Genomic DNA, 17,833 nt, shown 5'->3' with positions numbered 1-17,833 from the left:
TTCACAAAAGTACTTTAGGATGGGTTTTCTAGGGATTCTTTTTCTAAGATTATTCAAATGAGATTTTTTTTAAAGATTTCTATTCACCTGAGGAGACAAAAGGGGCTTTTATTCTTGTTCTTGCAGTTAAAAGGCACAGTGACAAAATGTTTTTGATTCTCGTTGTTCATAGTTTTACAGCAACAATGTATGCTTAGAAGAGCCTTGTGAGAGCAAGAAAAACTGGCTTTATCTTAAAACCGAATTAAGGATCTGTCCCAGTTTAAAAACCCTTGCCAATACACTTCTAAAACTTGCTCTTAATGTATTTTCTAGGGAGGCAATGGGTAAATATGAGGAAATGAGAAAAGTTTTCTAGGTTCTTTTCTGTGTGGGTGTTATTCATTCAGTTCTCAGCAGGACTTTTATAGTACATGTCCAGGGAATGCATGTGTGAGGATTTTGCACCTGTAGTGCAAATGGAGCATTTGTTTTCCTCTCACTTTCTGAACCCATGGTGGGAAGTTCCAGCTTCCTTACACCAGTTTTCTATAAGTTATAGGAGGTGGGGAAGGGTGACGAAAGAGAGAATGTAGGTGATACGAAGAGGAAAGGTATTTCTTGCTCCCACTAGCCAAACAACCACCTTTTATAGCTCTTTAAAGAGAGAGGGGAATTCTTGTCCTTGCAAAGCACAATGAAGGGCATTTTATATACTCAAGTTGGTCAGCTGGATGCACATAGTCATCAGAAATCATTATCACCACAAGAGGGTACTTTGGCACGGGGGTTGCCAATGAGGAATGTGAAAGAAGCAGAAATGTTACGGGATGGTAATAATAAAGTGCTCTGTGAAACGTGCACTTTACTCTCCTGAAATATTTCTACCTAAAGAATAGGGCTTCATGGGTAATGAAGATTCATAGATGGTGGGTTAAAAAAGCAAAGTAAGTAAGTCGGAATGGAGAGGGTGGAAATGCTAAGGCAGACACGTACCCTCCCTTCCCCTCCAAGAGAGGAGGAGCGGGGGGGTGGTGGGGTGGTGGTGGTGGTGGAGAGACATTCCATCCTGAATAGAGGTGCAGGCACCGGCGGGCTCATTCTTGCCGGGCCTGTCCCGTCCCGGTAGGTGCTTGCCTCCCCTCCCTCTCCCGCAGGAGCGCAGGGAGGGGAACGCGCTGCCGAGAGGGCCCCCGTGCCTCTTCCGAGGGGAGTGAGATGGAGTGGGGAGCACCCGGCTGGGGCGCGGCCAGAGTTTGTTTAAACACCTGCCTGTGAGTGCAGTTTCTCTCTCCCGTGTCAAGGGAACAGTTTGAGAGTATTTCTCTGCGTTCGGTTGGTTTGCTGTGCACAAATATTTTCAGTTTAGCAGGGAAAGTCTGTGGACGCTTCTAGGGCCCAAGGGGCAAAATCCAGAGAGCTGGGGGTGCTGAGATACTGTGTGCAGCAGCCCCTGGCAGCAGAACTCTTGTTTTAGTGGGAACTGAAGGTTGTGATGGGCTATGAACTAACCGTATAAAACGTTTAGGAAACCCATGACAGCAGACACTTGGAAACAGGCAAGTTACGTGCAGCTGGAGCTTTCATTCCTGCTTCTAGTTGGAAATTGTTGTGGGAAAGATGAATATGTAGAGGATGACTTTTCCGTGGCCCTTCTATTCAGAGCAACAGAGAGCTCTTTTTTACCTACTTCTCCACCTTACAAACCTCTCTCCCTACCTGTCCTGCTGCTTTCCCTGCCCTTCCCTCATGCTCCCTTCCTTATTCTTACACCAGCTGATTATAAGGCAATGAAGGGGAGGGTTAACTCCTTCCTTTTCTCAGGCTCTGGGAGTGAGTGCTCCCACTTTCAGAGGTTCTTGGTGGGGCTATAGCTTAATTTGGTGTAGCTGAGTTAAACATCAAGCAGGCAGTGTGTTGCAGCTGTTGGAATAAAACCACGTACTGTGCTGATGATGATCTGACCCAAAGGCAACCCACAGGTCCTAAACAATAACAGCATATAGCGAGACAAATGCACTAATTTCCCCAACAGAAGTGGAGTAATTACTGTAGAAATGTAATACGCAGCCTGTTGAGTTGAAAAGATTCAGCCCACCTTACTACCCCCAGTCCAATAGTCTCTAACAGGTCACAGGAGTTGGTGTAAATGTTGTGTTGAGATTTGTAAATGAGACAGTATAAAGAAGCAGTCATTTTTAGGTGATAATTGAACACCTCAGCAAGAGGGGTCTTCTTAATGTCTCCCAGAATGACCTTACAAATAAGCCCCAGTAACCAAAATAGGAAAATTTCTATCCTATAAGGGAAAATATACCTGTCAGCATGTACCTGTAAAAGTTTAAGCATCCACAGGAAATATATCCATTTGTGTGTGCCAGCATGTTGTAAGACTAGTGTTAGGAAGCAGAAGTGCAATTTTTAAAGGTATCTAACATGGTTGCAAAACAAAACAAAACAAAAAATAATAGACAAGAAAAAAAGTCTTTTGCAGGTAACACTTCTTTTGCTTTGCAGAGTACTCAGTTCAGTTTATTACTTATATATATTAAAAAAAAAATATCCTAAGGAAGGAAACTTGCAAACAACGGAAACTCCTGGGAAGATGCTCAGCCTTCATGTGGTAGAGTGGAGTTTTTTTGTAACTGGACACGGTTACATGGCTGGATTCCCTGAGTGTGCTGCAAAACTGGAGAGGGCACTGTGGGCTCTGTTTTAAGTTTCCTAAGTCTACTTCACAGAAAATCAAATGTTTGATGAATTTGAATACTTTATTTTCATTCACTTTCAACCACAACATATCCCTGAAGTGTGGAGTGTCATTGACAACAAACGCAACTCTTCATTTTGGTCTCTTCCTATTGAAGTACCATTGACTTTGATTGAGGCGGTTCAACTAAACAGCTGTTAACTGACATGCCACCTAAAAATGAAAAACTGTGTTTCTAAGGCACATAAAGCCATTACAATGACTTATCATGACTTCAGTCATATGGCTTTTAGCATGCGTATAATTCACCAAGTGAATAAAGCCTGCATACTATTTCAGTGCAAAGCATATGCAAAATTCAAAATCACTCCCTTTCCTTTCAGCTGTTTAGGTTCTTAGCATGTGTTTCTTATTTCCTATTTTCCTTTGCATACCTTTTAAAATTCTTAATGTGTTCCTCTGTAGAAAAACTGTATTCTTATCCTGAAGTGTTGTAATCCTTAGCCTTGTGTTAGGAAATTCTCTTTTAAAGTTGATCCTGGTATGTTTTGTTGTTTGTTTTGTCTGTAGGGGAAGAATGAGCATCTTGGAGAATGCTGCTTTTTTGTGTGTGTGTACCATGCAGAATAAAGAAAACAAGTGTACAGAGTGCGCAGGCTGGGAGTGTATCAGTTAATTAGTGGCTGGACATTGCTCAGTAGGAAGCCTGGCGAGGATTTTTGTGCGTGTGTGTATGTGTGTTGTCTGCTCGCTTTGATCACTTGTGTGGTAAATAGACATGCAGGGTAGCTATAGCAACATGTGCTGTAGGCTGGTGGGAACTGAGGGGATGGGATCCCAGGACAAAGGGTAGTTTGTTAGAGTGGTTGGTTCTGATTAGAAAAAGGTGGCACCAATCAGGGCGTTTAAAAACATCGTTTTACAAAACGCAAATGGATGTTATCAGTTTCAAAGTAACGCTTGTTTCTGTAGCTCTGCAAGAGTAGATCATAGGGAAAATTGGGAATGAAGGGGGAGGGATAATAAAAAGCAGAAGCAAAACCCGTTTACACTTTTGAATGTAAAAATGTTCATGCTATTTCTTGTGTTGCTGTACTGTCTATGCAGTTTGCAAAAAAAGCATTCATAGGAACCAAATTGTCACAGATGACGCTACTAAGAGTTGTGTTTTTAAAACATGGCTTCAGGAGGCAATGATGATAATGATGTTATGTAGTGCATCTGATTCATTACCTTTCTCCAATTTCTAAAAGTTCTCTGTACAATTTGTGATCCCAAGGTACTGTACCTATTTCAGCAGCCTTCCTGTAGAGGTCAGACTTGAAGCTCTCAAAATCATCTCATGATAGAATTTCAACCTAAAGCTATAAAAATACAAATCCAGGCATAGCCACTTTCCTCATTAACTTTATGTGGAATACTTTTAAAATAATATCGGTTTGTCACTGTTGGATTATTAAGTAACACTGCATTCTGCATTGATGGCAGCCTGAAATACATTGAAATTCAGCTTTGTCTCACATCTTGAACAGAACCCAACCTAAAGCTTTTATTAGAGCCTGAATTATTTAGATGTGTATCTCTGTCTCTCTGATCCCCACTAGGCCTCCTACCTTTGATGAGATCTGTCTCCAGCTCCCTCCCTCCTGCCTGCCCAGCCCTCTGCTGTGCTGGCTGCCGGCTTTCCACCGCTGCCTGGTCCCAGGACTTTCCCACTGGGGAGGGACAGGGAGGCAGGCAGTGCCACAGAGAGCTTCAACAGCTTCTGAGCTCTGCAAAAAGTTGTCAGACCTCAGAGTCTCTCCACAGAGTAGCACCAGAGGTAAGGGGTCTGCTGGAGCCTGGGGTCAAGGAAAACGAAATGCTGGGAACAAGGAGTTTGTGGTTGTAAATGCTCAGGGAATATGCTGAAGCTCAATAAATACTTCAGCATTTCGAGAAACAGTTTGTTTTGGCTGTGGGTGAAGAGTGAGCTGAGAGAAAGGAGCAGACCAGTATTCACATACAGCCGTGTGAATACCCTTTTGAATGTGCGCTGGAGTTTGTTTGAACTGAATTTCAGACTTCTTAGGGTACATCATTCTTTAGCCTGTTGTTGGTTCAAAGTTTTATTACAGTTGTACAGCTTAGAGCTTGTAATGCTTTAGCAAGCTGTAAGGAATTACTGTATATCCCTGAGATCCCTGGCTTGCAGTGCAGAATCCACCCTGTTTGAAAGCTGGGAAAGGTGCTAAAGGGTAGGAAGCTGATTTTGATCTCTTTTCTAAACAGTAAAAATAGTTCTTAATTCTTCAAAATTCTTTACTGCTGTGTCATGGTTGTTTATAATTATTATTTTTGTCTTCCAAGGGGTATGTGGGAAGACAAAAAAGCTGGCAAAGAGGCAATATTTGTTTGGCCCTTAAGTATGATAAAACTTTTTTGATGGCATAAGTGTTGAGATAGCTGGGTGCAAGAACAATTTTAAGATATTAAAACAAATAAAAGAAAGTCCAAGGTTTTATTCTTGGCTTAGTAGGAGAATAAATGAGGAGATCCATAGGGCTGATAGGATTTTTCATTGTAGTGTGATAGACTGTAATGAAAATATTTATGGAGGAATATTTCATGGCCCCAAAAAGAAGCTAGTAACACTCTATGACAGTCACTCCCCATTTTGGGATGGGTAGGTTAACATATTTCTCATGACTTCGGTGACAACAACATCTTCCCGTCTTGCCTCACCCAGGCCACCTTTGTGCTGGCTATGCACCTGTGGGCCTCCAGCCTCCATGTGGCACCCCTTCACCCCTAGCAGGTGCCCATGACTAATGGCATTAACTTGGCTCTATGGGTCTGCAAGGTATTTAATTACTGAACAGCTGCAGCAGGAGCTCAGAGAGACACGCTCCACCACCAGAACAGTAGGGTGGACTCATATGTGACACTGGCAAGATGATAGACCCAGGTGAAGAGAAAACATACTTAGATGAGATGAGACACACACACCTCCCCCCCATCATCCTGGGGTCTCCCGTTCTGGGTTTTTTTGTTTTTTTTTTTTTTTTATAACCTTTATTTTGAGCATTGTCTGAGACAGATACTTTCTTCCAAAAATGCTCAGAAATCAGTATTTTATGGTAAAATCGTTCTCAGAAAAATTCTGGTGTTTTTTTCAGCAGTTGTAACATACTAAAACATGCTCCCTCTTGTTTGTGATTTTGTTTTGGTTTGAGGTTTTGGGGTTTTGGTGGTTTTTTTTCTTTTTAATTTGGTGTGTTTTGTGTATAAGTTTGGGGATTTTTCTTCCTGAGAGATAATTTGAGACATTAAAAAAAAAAAAGAAAAAAAAAAAGAGAAACTACTCATTTTTATACCTATATATGTGTATTTAGAATTGCAGTTGCCAAATCCAGCCACTTCATCATAAGAACAGCCAGTATCCCAGTTTCAAGGAACTCTTCATCACCAAGCAAGCTTAAAAAGTGTTGGAGGGTGTTTTGCTTTTATAATTAGATTGTACTGGGTTTTCTCTCCCCAAGATTGTGCTCCTATTGCAAAATCTGTGTATCTTACAGGAAGATGTAAACTCTGACAGCTTGTCCTTTCTTGACCACTGAGGTCTGTATCTGCCTCCTGCCAGCTTTTTTCCTTCTTTTCAACCAGCTCCAGCTTCCTGGGTAGTGAGATCTCAAGCCCTCATCCTGGGCTCTGGTCCCACCTCAGCTCTGGAGGCAGGGATACAAACATGTATCTCTCTTATTTCTCAGGTTTCTGTTCTTGCGGGAGTCGCAAGAGGCTGTAGGCAGAAACCTACACAACTCTGTTAATAGTCTCACTGAAAAATACCTGTATTGTAAATCTCATGTGCAGAGAAACAACGAGAGTAGGGAAAGGGAAGGCTGCCCTGAGCAAAGAAAAGGACTGTTCCTTTCAGGGCACTCCATGTGGATAAAGCTCTTGCACAGGGACACACAATGGCCAAGCATAGACCAGGTTTGTCCATGTGATACTTGGGAGATTGTGTATTCCTGGGTTATGCCTTGTGTTAAATGCCATTGAAATTAGTGTGCACTTTTCTTGCTGAGAGATGTCAGCTATGTGGACCTTGGTTTTGAGCAACTTAGGAAGCTTAGGTTTTGACCTGTATGCAAATTTATGCTATCCCATCAGCCTTGGTATCATCTATTGAAATAAAGGGCTAATGACTTAATTTCTAACTGGAAAACCTCAGAATTATAGTTTAGACAGAGATCTCAAACTGGGAGTTAAGCAGTTCAAAAGTGCACTGTATTGTTTTGGTCTAATTAACACAACATGGTGATAAGACATTAAAGCAGAGTGACAACACTATACATTGATAACAGGGGACATTAATGCCTGCAGACACAGTCTACATTGTAAAAATCTGAAAAAAGGGCTTATTATGTTAGATAGGTCAATGTGATTTGACCTAGTTTTGCTTTGCTGCTTGGAAATTATGTCAGTATTTGTTATGTCATCTCCTTGGATGAGCAATTTAACATCCTTTTTGCATTGCAGTGTTGTCCTAATATTTTACATATATTTACTTGCTCTCTAAAAGGATCCTTCAGGCTAAATCTAGAGATCTGGGAAAAACTGATACAAAACTAAAACCTCCTGAAATAGGCTTCCCTTTTATATATGTCTTCTGTCCAACAAAAAGGAGTAAATTTAGTCACAACAAAATAATAGCTACAAATTCTGAAAAGTATGTTGTCCCTTTTGCATGTAATGCTCATTAAAGTTCATGAATACAGAATGCTTGCGGTAAATCATATAGCCATGTACACCTTTCCTGTAGAGGTATTTAATTGCTAGAAAACAACACTCTTAACTTTACTGAGATGCTTTTGTAAAATAGAGTGGCTTAAAGGAATCATGCCATGTACTTTCCTGAAAGGTAAGGTCTCATATGAAGTCATCAGTATTTCTTTTGGAAAAACTGAGGGGTTTTTTTCATTTTCAACAAAATCACAAGGGCTTTCCTTCATGTTTATGTTTATACTGTTTTGTTTTTTTTCCTCTGCTACCATCTGGACTTGTAAGGCAAGACTTTACATTTGCCAGGATTCAAATTGTGGTACCTCAGGGAACAACCAGAGGATTAAATGTTACTGGTCTTCACTCTAATGGAAAAATAATCTATTACTGTTACAGTATTTTGATAAGTGCTTGCAAAGGAAAACTCCATCTCTTCCTTAGCTTTACCTACCCTCTCACAGCAATGCCCCTTACTTGTATACCCTACCAGTGTAGGGCATTGCAAGGTTACAGCTTTTACTTCTTAGCCTTTCTTGATCCAAAATGGGCAACTCCAAAGCATGATTTTGCTTCTACTGAAGTCAGTGCTATTGGGGAGGTTATTGTAGTTATTCAAGTATGTCTGTGAGTAAATTTGCACCTCTGTGGCAAATGCTGAACAGATCGGGTGATAGTGTGAGAGCAAAACCAGGCTTTCTTTCCCGATTCATTTTTTTAATAATGTTCATTTTAATTCCTATTTTCTTGAAGACTAAGAAATTTGTTCTTGAGTTTTATCCTGAGCTTGTTCGTTGCAGTGTTGAAATATTTTAATGAGCTAAGTAAGAGCTGCAGAATTTCCTCACCATTTCTTCACAAATACATCTAATCTTCAAAAGGTCCTACTTACTGAGATTTTTCAGCTCAAGTAAAATTTAAAATTGTAATAGCTATCTGAAGTCTTTGAGTATACTACAGATGCAAATGCTCTTACATCCCTTGTTAACCAGCTTAATTGGAACAAAAGCCCAATATGAATGAGTGTTCAGAGGTGCCTCTTCTGTGCTATAACATTTGCTCTTGATCCCTAATTAAGCCTTGTTACTGCAGGTTAAAAAATCCTCCCACAATATAACTCTCCTTGAATGTCTTGACTGCAAAAGAAACTGTCAGGGGAGAAATCTGCTCTTGCCTCCCATGTGCCTCCTCTCTTAAAGAGAACTAAAGTGTAAACTGCTTATGAAAGATTATCAATGACTGGAAATAAATATTGCATATCCCCAGAGTAGAAGCCTCATGCTAGAGAGAGAAGACGATTGTGGGCTGACAACAGGATTCACATAGCTAGCAAGACTGCACAGATAGGGATTCATGGAAAGTTCTGATTGTACTCTGGAGATTATCTGGTCTGATCTTCTCTTCAACACAGGTCACTACAGCAACTTGGTCAAACAATCTTGAGCACATGAGAGTCCACTGCTTCCCTGGGCAGCTTCTTCCAATTTCCAGTTGCTCTCACGGGGAAGACTTTTTTTTTTTTCTTGTATCCAGACAGAATTTACCTCAAAGCAGCTCATGCCCACTGCCTCTTTTTCTGTCACCGGGTATCCTTGCCAAGAGAGGAGCTCCATTTCCTCTATATCCAACTTTTTAGATATTTTAAAAGTGTTATTAGTTCCCCTTTGAGCCTTCTGTATTCCAGGCTGAGCAAACATGTTTCCTTCAACCTTTCTTTATATGCCAAATTTTCCAACCCCCTAATAATCCCAGGGGCCTTTGCTGAACCCCTCTCAACTTTTCCAACCAAGGGGGCCACAACTGGTCAGACTATTTCAGGTGTAGTCTTGTAAATGCCAAGTAGAGTGAAATAGTCATATTTCTTGAGGTATTGACTGTACTCTTGCTGGTGCAGCCCAGGAGGTTCCTGGCTGCCTTCCCTGTAAGGACACACCATTACATCCCATTCAGTTCACTGCCTGCCACCACTCCCAGGTCCCTTTCAGCAGAGCTGTTCCTCCAGCCCATCAGTCCCCAGCTTGTGCTGCTGCTTAGGATTACTTCTTTCCAAGTGCAGGACATTACATTTACCTTTGTAAAGCTCACATTATGGCTGCATTGATAAAGTTACTTTATAGCCTTCAAGAGGGGCTTCCCAGCCAACATAACAAAACAAGAACAAATCCCAAACCTGTTTAACTTCATCTTACTGCATAATTGCTCACAAAAGGCTTGAGTTGTTTCTTCTGTCTTTCTGAACCAGAAATCCTGGGATATTAGTTCATGGATCTTGTCTAATTTGTCTATTTCCATGACTTTTTCTATTGTCTGTTTCTATGAATTTATACCTGTAAATATTGTAGAAGAGTTAGCTTTAGGAAGACAGATTGTGTCATTTTAGTTTAGAAAATCTGGAAATTGTTACCAGAGAAAACAGATTTGTGGAGAAATGCACTATATTTCTCTATTTGTCTTGAGATAATGAGGTAAGTATGCACCAAAAGAGACTAATAACCAATGGTGCTGATTTTTTTGCCTAAGGTTCCCTTGAGTTTTCAGACTAATTCCAGTATACTTTCTTAGTCCAAGGATTTTTTTAGCTCTTTTTATAAAGCCTTGTTTCCTTCCACGTGACACTGCTCTAGGTTTTCTAATACTGCCTCTTCACTTTGCTGTCCCCATTTTTTTGGCCTCCTGCCCCTTCTCCAGATATCTGGACAACACTATACCTTGCAGAACTCTGGGGTAAACCTTGGGGAAGAGAGGGGACTTGGAGAAAGAAGGGAAATGCCATCTCAATCCCCCTCCTTTTTCAAATGTGCATTTAACCTCATCAGAGAGGTAGGCTTTGCCAGCCTAGGACTCCTGGCCCTGTCAATGTGCAGCTGGAATTTTGAGCATGACGAAGAAGAAAACTGATAGCACATTTGTCTCCTCTCATTCCCTCGATTCCCCTCCTTCTAGCATTGAACTAGAATTGCAAATTTTTAATGACAATTCTGAGATTGAAAATATATTTTAGTCTTTCTGAACATCTTGTGGCAGATGTTTGTGCCATTGGTTGGTGCGATGCCATGGGATGACTAAATACGTTTTCTTTTTTGAGATACTTGAGGTAAAGGAATGGGAAGAGAAAGAAAAACAAAAGGGCAGCTCTCACTTTTTATGTGATATTCCTACATAACAACAGGGGAAGCAGCTCTATTTTACTTGAGAGTAGTACGTTTTAAAATACTGGGGTGCATTCCTGAGACTAGACTAGGTTACGCAGAAAATAAAGTACAGGAAAGAGGGACAGAGAGAGGCCCAGAGGGAAAACAACTATGTGAGAGAGGAATCCAGGAGGAGCCTGCAGAGAAAGAAAAGATTAACTGGCTCTCTTCTTCAAATTGCATTAGGAAAGCAGAGAAAGCAGTATTTATCCAGCAATTGAGAATCAACCTTGTTTGAAACCCTTGAAGATGAAAATAGGATTTTTCAGTGGCACAAAGTCAGAACTTGTCTTGGTAAGCACAAACGCAGGAAAGAGGAATAGTTCATAAACTTCAAGAGCTTGGAGGTGAAAGGAAGGAAGGCAGAAGAAGAAAGGTAAGGAGGATAAAGAAGACCTCTGAAGGCTTACAAAGGGGGTTAAACACTCACAACAGCCATTGTGAATTCCGGTTCTATCTCTGTGAAACTCTCTGGCCTATCTCTTCTTGAAAGAACTATTCCCAATGGTACTTGTTCTTTACAGGCCGTTTTGTGTTGCAGTGTAAAGGTGTAATGGGATGATCAATGCAGTTTTGTTTTATAAATCCTCTGGAAAACTATTTTCCTAGCAGACTTTTCTTTCAAATGAGTTTTAAAAAGATACTGTAGTATTCTGGGGTGTTGAGTATTTTAATGTCAGTAAAAGCATCTAAAATATAAGGCTTAATTTTCTGATCAAACTGCAAGGCTTCTGGCTTTTTCAGTCTTGAGGTCATTACGTAGTAGTGTGTGTAAATAAATGTTTTCTAGCAGACACTGAAACCTGGCACATGAGGGCTGGAGGTATACATAATCCTTTAAAAAGTAAAATATATCAATTACTTTGGGCATCTTCATTTCTGAAGTTTGTTGGCTGAACTTATGGGACAACATCAATATAAAAAATTCTGAGAATAATTTTTACCATAAGGTGCTGTGAAAAAAGGGCTACATTCCAAATATAAGACTGTTACTCCTGATGATCTTGTAGGTCTTCGACTGTGTGAACAAAGACTCATCCTGCAAAAGTGACAATCTGACTTCTAGCAGACAAAACCCCCAAACCTATGTTGTTTTATTTTGCAAAAGTCTTACTTCCCAAACCAAGACTTTTCCACATAATTTCATGACTACGGTAATATGGAAAAAGCTAGTTTTTGTGATAAAGACATCTGATGATGTCATCTCAGTAAAAGGTACTATAAAAGATATGGTTCAGTTAGAAGGTTATATGATATGGACAGATGTACAATGCTGTACTTCAGGCCAGGCATAAGTTATAGTTGAAAGGTGACTGACAATCAATTTTCCCAACTTTGGACTGTTTCATTTGAAAGTTCTGTGCAAAGACATCTACTGGAGATTTAAAGGATATGAGTTAAAGTGCTATGCTGTGCAGACCTACACTAAGTGGTATTAGGATGGCATATGCACTGCAGGAAATGAAGCAAGCTTGGGAATTTGCTCATATTTAAAATAGACGTTTGTTTACTTAGTGTGTTCTTTCTTGTGTAGGGTGAAAAGGTTACGTATGTCTTCAGGTGATAATGGACAAATTATTTAATTAATAGGGGTGGTTTTGCTCCAAATCAGAAGGTCAAGAATCTTTGCCCAGTATGTGGAAAAGAACGATACTCGGAGTGATTAACACCCAGAGGAAATTTCTGAGTTTATTTTGGCTGGTCTATAGTTGATAATTCCCTTGGTTAAAGGAGTGCCTGGCTCCACGTCAGTCACCATTTCCAGAGCTTAACTTTGAATAGCAGTTATTGGTCACATATGTTGGCCTTGTTAACTCTCATTTCCAAAGCAGGATGCAAAATGGCACATAGGTAAACTGTGGTGTTTGGGGGTTTTGCTTCTATTTTGTTGTTGAAAGACTTCCGTTTTTAAAAAAGAAAATATAAGGAAGGCTCTTGGTGTAAGTCTGCTTGTATGAATTAAGAGACTCTTCATATAACAGTACTTGCTTTACAGACAGGAGAAGTTTCAGAGATAGAGATAAGGAGAATTGGAATAACTGAACAAATTCCAGTAGCTCAGAAGTGTACGAGGAACATCCACTTTCCAAATCCTAATTGTACAAGTTATGAAATGAGTCACAGTATCTCATAACATTTTTGAGATGGTATAAAAGATCAAAAGCCATAAAAGCCTCCAGAGTAACTCAGAATAAGGAAGAAAAATGGCTAGTGTTCTTGTACTGGCAAGAAATTATTTATTTAGGGGGAAATTGCAAATGATAATAGGAAGTGGAGTATGCTCATACTAAGAAAGGCTGCTCCATAAAACAAATCTAAATCCCCAAATCTGACCCAGAGCATTCCTGTCCAGATTCTAGATGCATTATCGGTTTAGCTTTGAGTATGTAAGATACATTGACCACATTTTTCAAAGACTCATAGCGTTTTGTTTCAGTGGATGAAATAATTCACAGATGTTTACCATGCCAAAATTTGGCTGTGGTTTAAAGCATCATTTCAAAGGTTTGGTACAAGGCTGTATTTTTAATATCTTGCAGGTTTATCTTTTAAATGCAAATATGCTGAGGCAGGAATCCTGGACTCGGGTCAGTCTGTGGCTCTGTTACAATTTCATGTCTCCATATGTCCATGCTGCAGCTGAAGAGTTTATTATTCATCTTGTTTGAGTGGTAACCCCCAAATCTCCCAATATAACAACAGAGGCATAATATGAAATAGGCCCCCAGCTCTACTTTCATGTCAGCCACTCTACATCTCTTATTCACCTCAGGGAGAGGACACAGGCTAAATCAATTTATGCTTCTAGTTCTCTAGTACCTGTTTATTTTACCTCCAAAGTGCCTAGCAGTTCAGTGAAGCCTTCCTGCAGTTGAGTGAATCAGCTGCAGGAACCACAAGAATTGCCCCAACAAATCTTAGTAACAAACACAGAAACTTCAGTCTGAAAAATGGTTTGAAAAAAAAATAGAGTAAAAATTGTAAATACTTGAGTGAACACGAGTTTATCTGCCTTACTAACTGGATTTTAGATGTCTGGGTCTAAATCTGTGGCTTATTACTTATATCAAGGAAGGGAGGAGATGTATAAAGGAGGACCTGCACAATCAGGCATTTGCAAAAAAAAACCCTTGCATAACTAGTCCTTATCATCTCTGTAATCTATCTTCAAACTATGCAAGGATTGACATACAGAGCTGAAGCCTCCTGGTGTTATGTGGTATGTTCACTTTAACTTAAGGAAGAAAAGGGGTAGGAAAGCTTTAAATAGGTTGTGGTGAAAGATATTTTGTAACCTAGGTTTGATCTAGGCAGAACAATACAGAATAATGGAAATAATATTGAGCACTGCTGTTGTCTGAGAGGTCAGGGTAAGTGAAGGAGTGCTGTGTTAGTGTTTTAGCAAGGTCTAATACAGTATGATGAAACGGGATGTAGAGGAAAGGCATCTGCAGTAGTTTTGGGATTTTAAAGAAAACAATAAAAAACTCATGATAGCCTTAAATCCAATAGTACTCGTAGTTTGCTTTGTTCTCCTCTGATCCTTATTTAAAACGGTTAAAATGAAAGTGTTTGTTTTCTAAAACAGAAATAGTATTTACACAATGAGACAGCAAGAGAGTATGTTGCCTATAAGAGACATACCTTTTAAAACCAACTTCAACAGGAAATCCAAATATGACATTCCATAGATTTAAAAGAAGCCATTTATAGGCATTTGCATATAATTAAACATTTGCAAGAAACTCAATGACCCATTTGATATGCATGAAGGAAGGGATCCCATCCAGAGAGACCTTGACAGCCTTGAGGAGTGAATCAAGGTGAACTTAATAAAGCCAAGCCAACGCCCAACATCAATATAAATTGAGTGATGAGTGGATTGAGAGCAGCCCTGAGGAAAAGGACCTAAGGATAGTGATAGATGAGAAGCTGAACATGAACTGACAATGTTGTCCTTTCAGCCCAGAAAGCCAGCTGTATCCTGGGCTGCATCAAAAGCAGAGTGGCCAGCAGGCTGATGAAGGTGATTCTGCCTCTCTACTCTGCTCTGGTGAGACCTTACCTGGAGTGCTGATCCAGCTCTGGGGTCCTCAGCACAAGGAAAACGTGGACCTGTTGAATCAGGTCTAGAGGAGGGTCACAAAAATGTTCAGAGGGCTGGAGCACCTCTCCTATGAGGACAGGGTGATAGAGTTGGGGTTGGGAGAAGAGAAGGCTCAGAGAAGATTTTATTGTGGCCTTTCAGTACTTAAAGGGGACCTACAAGAAAGCTGAAGAGGGTCTTTTTACAAGGGTGTGTCATGGCTGGGCTTTGCGAATGAAGATTTGGGAAAGGTCTCTACCCATGTTTGTCACGAGTACACTGGTGGCTAAAAAGGCCAATACGAGACAGGCATGTCTGGGTGCAAAAGGCACAGCAGAAAGACTCCTTAGGTGGTAAACAAGAGTGTGTAGTGATAGGACAAAGGACAACAAGGGACAACAAGTTTTAAACTGTAAGAGGGTAGATTTAGGATACAAGGAAGAACTTTTTTATTATAAGGGTAATGAGATACTCAAACAGGTTGTCTAGAGAAGCTGTGGATGTTCCATCATTAGAAGTGTTCAAGGTCAGGCTGGGTGGGGCTCTGAGCAACCTGATCTAGTGATGTCCCTAGCAGAGATGTTGGACTAGATGAGCTTCGAAGGTCTTTTCAACCCAACCCGTTCTGTGATTCTGACTTTTTTTCTTTTTTTTTTTTTTGGTGGTGTTTTAGGCAATATTATGAGATGCTCTCTTTTAATAGGGTATTCTAATCTTGATTAAACCATGCATATTGCATTCCAGGAAGTGTACTGATTTAACTGAAAATATTCTGGATATACTGGACTTTTGTGATGGCAGTCTTCTGACTGCCCATTTGCTTCAGACTTCTTTTATAGTCCATGGATATAGGTACTTCCAGAATAAGATTCTCTTTTGCCCTAAAACCATCCAAAACTGATCAGATCAATTGTTTCTTGAAATGCCTATTGAGTAGAAATGGATCTCAGGACTAGTAGAATTTTGTCATCTGTAGGCTTCTGTATTTTGGACACCTCTACTTCATCAGATGAACTAAAATTTAGCATCATTTTGAGTGGGCTTTGTTTTTCTGACTTCTGTTATAGCCATTCAAAGATGGCTGTATAAAATATGCAGAAAAATCTTGCTATATGTTGTTTTTCTGATCTGAACTCAGCTGAGATGAATTTCAACCTTTATAGAGGATGTGATCTACTAAGGTTAGCAGAGTGGTACTACAGTCTCCTCGCAGCCAGGGATGATTTCTTCACCAAAATTCACACGACAGCATATTTTAAGTGCTACTTAATGATACTTAGTCACAGTAAACTGAATGAGAACACAAACTGACAACGGAATTTCAAAAATGTTAACTTAAAAAATATTTCTCCCATTCAAAATGTAATTAGGGTTGAGACCTGTATTACACCCTGGAGGAATCCTAATGGGAATCTTACCTGTGGCAAGAAATGTTCCCAACTTCATACCACACATTTTTATCTTCATAAACCAGGACTCCAGTCATGAGTATCTTCTGTATTTTCCCACTCATTTCCATAACATTTTCCTGTATATTCTATTTCTGAAATTCTATGTTCCTTACTTTCCAAACTTGCCTACACCTTAATTCTTGGTCAGATTTTTCTCAAGGTGACAAGCTTTTGACATACTCAATGCCTGTGTCCAAATTAACAAGTCATTCTGGACCAGTTAATAGCAGATCAGTAGAATGAAACAATCGATGCAGAGAATCCAATACCCAGACTACACACATTTTGCTCTCATACTGCATTCCTTATAGTCAGGGCCTGAGGACTGGATATTCATTAGCAGTTTTAAGTGCTCATCTAGAGCTCATCCATCTGTGCTATTTCATCTGAGAGGATGAAACTTCATGTGCTCCATCATTAGACAGAGATATGAATCCAAGATTGATTAGTGGAGAGGATTGGGAGGTCGCTTGAAAATGTACTCATGATCTGAACTAAAACACTACCAGGAAGACATACAGCAAGTGCAGTGGCTTCTGCTTTGCAAGGGCACAGATACCCTTGAATTAGCATTTGTACTGCTCATTTCCCTAATACTGCTTTCCTAGCCAGGCTCATCTTGAGTAAGGGTGTTAAAAATGCAGATACAGCTAATGAGCAAGCCACACTCAGAGGCTCAAAAAGGCACAATAGTGTGACTGTCCCACAAGTGAGGAGGTTAAGTTATACATGAGTGAACTTGGGCATTCTGAGCACGGTAAAAATGATGAAGGGTAGGCTTAGTAGGAGGAAAATGGTTTTGGGTCAGAGTGGGAGAGAGGAGTACTAATGCTAAACAGTGTTATAGTGCTAATCCTTTTAACTTCCTCTCTGGGCTTTGTTGCCAGACCCCTATTGGGGCCTGATTATTCAGACTTCTCTCTGTCTTCCCAGGCATCCATTTCGAGCAGAGCTGCCTCTTTCTGTAATTAACAGGAAACCGAACTGCAAAAGGCAGTTAGTGTTTCTTCAAGGTGGGAGACAGCTCTTTACTGTTAAAACATTGTAATTCAACCAAAGTTGCAGAATAACTGCTAACCAAGCCATATGCATGTTATACTGCTCAGAAGTATGGGAATATTGTATCTGTGTTGCATTATCTCTTATCTCTTCTAACCATGGAAGGATCTCTTCTTTAGAAAAGCTCAGAAGTACGTAAAGGCACTGTTGTTTCTTAGAGTTAGTGAAGCTATGAAATGCATGAACTTTACCCCTTGTCTTTACAAAAGGTTTACCAGATCTATGAATTTTAAATCCATGGGAAATTTTTGTTGCCCTCGGCTGTTGGGTTTCAATGACTAAAACTCTTCTTGAAGTTATGCTTGAATGCTGTTTTCTTTATAGCCTCCAAAATGGCACCTTATGTTTTTCCTTCATTCATAGCACTGAGAAGAAGATGAACAAGTGTTCCCTGTTCAACCAACTGTCATAGATCATCAGGTCTGCTTGGCTATTTGAATGTAGTGATTAAATGCCCATAATTCCAAGAAATACTAAAATGTGTTTAGCAGTCTGATGTTTTAAAGTCTGGGAATAAAAAGGCAGATGTTATGATCCATGAAGGAATAGCACTTAGAAGCTAAGACTAGGGCACAAGGAAACTGGAACTGTTTCC

The 17,833-nt window shown here is 40.1% G+C and overlaps 1 protein-coding gene across 3 annotated transcripts in view; it reads left to right on the top strand.

Moving 5' to 3' along the window:
* Window positions 1-17,833, top strand: part of MID1 (midline 1) — a 242,841-nt gene that overhangs the window by 102,555 nt on the left and 122,453 nt on the right. Inside the window, exon 1 of one of the 3 annotated variants that reach the window (XM_027675159.1) lies at window positions 3,342-3,386. The exons of the other annotated variants lie outside the window; for them this stretch is intronic. The gene's annotated coding sequence lies outside the window, so the exon portion shown is untranslated. Of the gene's footprint in view, window positions 1-3,341; window positions 3,387-17,833 lie in introns of those variants that run through there. 3 annotated transcript variants of the gene reach the window in all.

Source organism: Neopelma chrysocephalum, unplaced genomic scaffold (genome assembly GCF_003984885.1).
Source record: "Neopelma chrysocephalum unplaced genomic scaffold, ASM398488v2 Primary Assembly neopelma1_25, whole genome shotgun sequence".
NCBI lineage: Eukaryota > Metazoa > Chordata > Aves > Passeriformes > Pipridae > Neopelma > Neopelma chrysocephalum.
Note: the sequence above shows the minus strand (reverse complement) of the source record. Positions and strands in the feature narration are given on the sequence as shown.